Source organism: Tupaia chinensis, unplaced genomic scaffold (genome assembly GCF_000334495.1).
Source record: "Tupaia chinensis unplaced genomic scaffold, TupChi_1.0 Scaffold000423_1, whole genome shotgun sequence".
Taxonomy (NCBI): Eukaryota; Metazoa; Chordata; class Mammalia; order Scandentia; family Tupaiidae; genus Tupaia; species Tupaia belangeri.
The window spans coordinates 2,531,251-2,537,596 of NW_006159928.1; the positions used below are offsets into that span (position 1 = coordinate 2,531,251).

At 40.6% G+C, this 6,346-nt stretch overlaps 1 pseudogene; it reads right to left on the reverse strand.

Annotated features, from left to right (window-relative positions):
* Nucleotides 1-3,422: 3,422 nt before the first annotated feature.
* On the reverse strand, nucleotides 3,423-5,520 carry LOC102472141 (condensin complex subunit 2 pseudogene; annotated as a pseudogene).
* Between the last annotated feature and the right edge of the window lie 826 nt (nucleotides 5,521-6,346).

The window sequence follows — 6,346 nt, forward strand, 5'->3', positions numbered from 1 at the left end:
CAATAGGTTCCAGTAGCTCAGGCTCCTTTCTATTGGTTCTCACAAAGTGTGCTTCTCTGGGTGGAGCAGACTGGCACTTCAGTTGATCCCAGGTAACATTCTCTTTGGCTTCTTCTTTTTTTCCCCCTGGTCATTTTCCTTCACACCTTTTAAGAAGCTATCTCTGCTCTTAGAATGCTTAATATGCTCAATACACACACTGATTCTCTTGGCAAGAATCTTGCCCTTTACTTGTTTGTTCACAACAACGCCAAGAGCAGGCTTGGTAACATTGTAGACTCTTCCAGTTTTGCCATGGTAACATTTGTGGGGCATTCCTTTTTGAACAGTACCCATTCCCTTAATGTCTACAATATCACCTTTCTTGTAGATTCCCATATATGTTGCCAAAGGAACAACTCCATGTTTTCTAAAAGGCCTAGAGAACACAGATCGGGTGCCTCTCCTCTTTTGCTTTGTGTTCGTCATTTTGGTTAATTACTGGAAGATGGTGGTTCCAGCCAAAAGGAAGCTCCGCTTGAGTTTTAAGCTTCTGGGTCTGAGACTTGAACTGCGGTGGAGACTATGTGGGAGCCCAACCATGTAACCTTTCCACCATCTGCTGGTCCTGGGATCCAGTTCCTTAATTACCATGTCACATGCTGGCCCAATCTTTGTTTCACAAGGATAAATCCAAAGATCCTGTTCAAATGCACAAAGCTAATAAGTAGAACCAGGATTTTAAGCTAAGTTGACTGAACTTCAGCTCTACTTTGTCACTCCACATTTTATTCCTTAAAATAGCTACTTCTGACTGGTCATAGATGATCATAGATACTGCTATCTTGCTAAATTAATCCATTCTAGAATGTATCTGTTAGGGAAACACACATTCAGAGAAAAATGGAATTTCATAAATGGACTTCTCTTGATATTCCATAGTCGGTAGGCACAGGTTTCTTCAGTGTGAAAAAAATATGTAGCTTTGCTTAGAGCAATGCGGATAACTAGTTCATCAAAAATGTGACTGATCTGGGAAAGTTAAAGCTCGTCATCCCTACCCAAAAGGCCTATATACTTGGTCTTGGAGGACATGAAAATTTGCTTAAATATCAATATTAGGTTTATTCAACTGACAGGCAGTGTGATATTCTAGAAAAGGCTGCAGAAAATGCCACTCTGATATTGGCTCCAAAATTCATCTTTTACATTTACTTGCTGCATGGTCTTCAGCACACCATCTAGGCATACATAATTTAGAAATCATAATGCCTACTAACACTTTTCAGAGATTAAAATATATAAATGGATAGACAGAGGATAATGTAAAATAGTGAATAAGGAATAAGAAATAATAAAATAATAATAATAAGAAAAAACCCAGATAGGGTTGCCAAATTATCCCTAACCCAAGGGTTTTGTACAAATTATGTCTAAAATCATGGCATTTTTTTCAAATGAAAGCTGCAACAACATTGGTTCACATTTAAATAATCGCATAAGCCAGGTGTGTTAGGCAAGGGATTTTAGGGAGCATAAATTAGAGCAACTGGGTGTTCAGGGCAAAGTGGGATTAAAACCAGGAGAAAGACAGCCTTTTTGCTGAACCACTATCTGTTTGGATAGTCTTATTTATTCCTTGTTAATATGCTTAAGTGTTTGCAAAGGTTGGAGGGAGTTAAGGATGCACATATTGGAGAGAAATGTCCGCTATTTTCATTGGGAATCTATTTAAAACGAATTTCTCTAAGTGGGGACAAAATAGGGTCAAGGGAATAGAAAGTCTTTCTCCCTCTCTTTCATATTGCAACCATTAAAAAAAGACAATGAAAACAAATGTGCAAGCAAGAGTTATAGGGCAGGAGGCAGAGGAATAATTTAAGTCATGAGCTCCGAAAAGGATTTTAGAGTTTTTGTTAAATAATAAAGTCTTCTACGAAGAAGATCCCTTTTGTTTTTTGTTTCTGTTTTCTTTTGTTTTCATGTATATATGTTACATACAAAGCTTCTGGTGAATAATCTGAACCAGACTCTGACAGCATCCTAGCTCCATAAAATAAAGCACATTTGTGAAATCCATCCCAGCATTCTCTAACCCATGGGGGACAATACAATAGCTGGGTTTCATTCCCTAGTGTGTATCTTCTCCAGAATGCTTTACTGGGTTCGTGGGACTCTTCTTTATGCCTGACTTCACTTTCATCAACACCTTTTCCCATGTAGGACATCATACTTTAGTGCACTCAGTGGGCTAGTTTTTTGGGAACTTGCAACAGAGCTTTGGGGGATGGATTGTAAAATCCCTCTTTGCCACATTGTTTCTACACAATCTACAGTATTACCAGATTAGATTCAACTAATAAGTGAAAATGTCTTTATTGAAAAAAATAAATTTATTTGCAGACTGTGTGTGGCTCAAATGACAACATTATAGAAGTTTGAACTAACTTGGTCTGTCTTATGTCTCCTGAAGAAGGAGGTTTCAATCTACAGGCTGAAATTCATGGATGGGAGAAGACTCCAAGGGAATCTTCCTTTTTTTTTTCTTTTTGTAGACTCAAAACAGATGCATTTTATTGTATCTATAAATTATGCTTCAATAAAGTTTTCTTTTTTCTCCTGAAACTATTTTTTTAATTAATTAATTTAGATCTATCCCCTAAGCATACAAAATGTGGTTTCCCATTCAGAATATATATATATATGAAAGTAGAAAGGGAATCTTCCCTTTATGTTAGCATAATGTTGCCGTTAACACAACACAGATTCTCCATGTTGCTTCTTCTTCAGGTCTCTCTCTGAACATTTTGTTTTCCCACCACAAAAATGTTACCACACTTCCAAGAAGATATATTGCCTCTTGCCACCTTTCTGTAGCTCACACACAATTTAACAGAGTGAATCAAGTAGCATGAGGTTTCAAATGGAATGAAAACAATGGGGGAAGATATATGGTTTCATTTTTTCCCCCACATTAATCCAAATGATTTTGTTTTCAAGCATTATATTTAGATTTATAAGTACAGGCACAGTGTATTTTATGTACACTGATTAGGCAGTTCTTTAGGGCCAACAGTCAGTGCCTACTGGAAAATAATTTTCTACAAGATTGAAGTGTGGAGAACAACACATACTGATTTAGGAAACTAAAATTATACATAGGTAGAAAGAATGGAGAAATGGAGATAGGTCTCACAGAACAAAACAGCCGCCTCACCACTCCGCCTTCCTCCCTCATGGGTGGTCACACAGAGCAGAACACGTTCAACAGCCCAGGACAGAGCTTGTGGGTGCTGGTACCCAGACTGTGACAGAGAGAAGAAAAGAACAGACAGACACTGTGACAGCTGGCCACAGCTCTGCTGCGAGCCCACGGCATCTTCCTTTACCCAAGGTGGATGGAAGGTGGTGGACCTCCTGCTGCCGACTTCTCCACAGTGAACTCAATCTCCTTGCCTCAAGAGAACATCAGAAAGATCCTCTGTTTGTTCTAGCTTTAGATTTTTGTCATTGGCTGAATGTAGGTGATAGCAAAAACCAGAGGTATGGAGAGAATCTGAGCCATGGGTGGGGCCAGGTTCTACTGCAGATCCTTTGTGAGCCTGCTGAGCATCTCATTAGCTCCCTCCTCTTGGGCCCCATTTTCATTTTCACCATGTTCTGCCTCTGTGCCTGCTCCCTTTCTGGAAAATTCCAGTAAGCTCCACATGCTCTGCTTCAGCTTCTCCATGTCCATCTTTTTAGCAGTGCTGGCATAGTGAGTTTCAATTTTATTTACCTCTGAATCTCAGCTATCAGATTAGACTCCCCATATATTGTGATGTGTAATCCTTGGACTTCAGGAGTGTTACCACTCTCTTGTGTTGTCTTAGACAAATGGCAAGGATAAGGCATGAGGGTGAAGGACCCAACTGGTCCCACAGTATCTGACTCCATAATCACTGTCAGCAGCTTGTAAACCAGGACAAAAGTTGAAGGTGTCATTAGGGCTGTTGTAATCATAGTCTCCAATCTCTTCATAATGCTTGGTCTCTGCCCTCTTCTTGCCTTTGGCTGTCTTTAGTAACCTGATGCCTGTTTTGGGATGAAGCTGGATGAGACTAGGAACCGCATTGTCGAAATCTATAGGAAGAGTGGTGACTCTCCAATTCTGGTTCTCCAAAGTGAACTTAGTCAGGCCAGTAGCAGCCTTTGTTTTATGAAACCATACATCAAAGTCCATGTCATCCTCAAAGTCAATTTCAAAATCTTTCCTTGTACTCTTCTTTTTGTGCTCTGATTGGACATAGTATCATGTTTGTGTCAAGACCTAAAGGGCCAGTGATCTGGGCCAGCCAACACTGACATAGTCCAGGGACTGAAATAGCAATACTCTCCAGGTTTCATGGATAGAGGTTGGCACATGATCCTAATGTTGCCTTCCTCAAGGGAAATTGCAGTGTGGTTGGGCTCATCATTGACATCAAAACCACCCTTCAGGGCACCATCAGGGAAGTCCTCACAGTCACTCTCCTCCACCTCAGCGTAGATCTCAAACACCTGATCATTCTTCTTGAACTTGTCTACCAGGACTGACACAGACTCATTATGTATTTCAATGTCCCACTTAGTGAACTGGAATCTAGTCAGGGAAGGGCAGACCTGACAGTCTTCCACACACTGCTGTAAGGGCGCTTTTTAAACTCTGTCATTTCGACCCAACTCTAATCAGGCATCTCAAGAGGGTCTGACTGGAGAGAATCTAGACTTCCGAAGGAACAAGCAGCTCATTGCTAGAGTCATGGCAGCGGAGGATAAAGAAAAACACTCCTGCTGTGCTACACTCATCAAATGTGTTCTTCTGGATCATGGGCTCAACCTCCCATTTTTCAATGTGCTTCAGAAGCATTGAGGTCATTTATATTCTGCTCCATGGTTTTGCACAAATGCTTCTTCTTTGGCTTTGGAGCCTTTTTGGTGGTTCCTGTTTCAGTAGCACTTCCATCTGTACCATTGCTCTCCACTTCCTCCAGAGATGGCACACCTTTGTCCAGCCCCCCATGGACTCTGTACACACCGGCATGGATGGCATCCACACACTCACAGCACAGGTCTTGCTGCTGGCCTCCAAAGTGCTGGCAACCTCTCGAAAGTCGGTTAACTCAGTGTCTTTCTGTTTAAGGATCTCCAACATAAAATCAGTTATATGCAAGCCAAAAGCATTCTTGGTAGTGATTTTATTTTCAGTGGACAGATACAGATAGAGTAATGCTCTGTAATCTGTGTGTTCATAAACTTAGGGATCATAGCAGAAATGTCAAAACTCCTATTGAACAGGGGCCAAATCAATGAGGTGAATGTGTGCAGAATTTCAGGTCCTGGGGTTCTGGAGCATCGCTGCTGTTTTCATTCCTTTTCATCCTTATTCTGAGGAAGATCTTCAAGGACTGGGATGCCAGGAACATTGAGAGAGGCCTTCCTGGGCAGGGACATAGGGAACACCAATTCCGAAGGTGAGGAAGCATCATGGGGGTGGCCAAGGGTCTCTGAAGAAGAGTTATTCATTGTGTGTTGGGGGGAGAAGAAGGTCCTATATTGCCATCAGTGTCTCTGTGGTTTCGTTTTTAGATATCTATAGGTCTGTACATTGCTTTAACCTAATGGTTCTTAAACTTTAGCATAGATCAAAGTCACCTGGAGGACTCGTTAAAAACATTTCACTAAGTCTAGCCACAGAGTTTAAGATTCAGTAGACCTAAGACAAGGCTCCAAGTTCTCAGATGATGCCAACACTGTTGCACTGTGAACTTCACTCAGAATTTAATTTAAACTCATGGCCAAGGGCATCTACATATTAGTTGAGAACCCAGAGTCTGGTTTAAATCCTAGTGCCCCAATATTTTTGTTGTGTGTTACTGGCCAAGTTACCATTATGGATTTCAGTTCCTCATCTTGCAAAGGGTGAAATAATAGTATCTTCCACAGAGAATTGTTGCAAGATTTGAATGAGATCATTGGTGTGAAGAACTTAGAGCAATGACTGCCAGAATATTGAGCTACCAATACTGAACCAGTTTCTATTCTCAAGTAGTGGAAGACCTCAAGTAGCAGAATACTTGCCCTGCATTTTGGTATCAGAGTACTTCCATTTCCATGGATGTTTACCTAGCTACCATGAGAATATCCATTTTTATGAAAGTACAATACTGGTTTTACTATGGAAAAATTTTAAGCCTACAGAGTATTACAGAGAGAAATGTGGAAAAGACTCATGAATATAGGTCCATGCAGCTTTGTCAAATTTAGCACTTGGCATATTTGCCCAGAGCAGTTAGTCTCCTAGAATTTATCATTATATATACTTTATTCCATACCATGCATGTATATA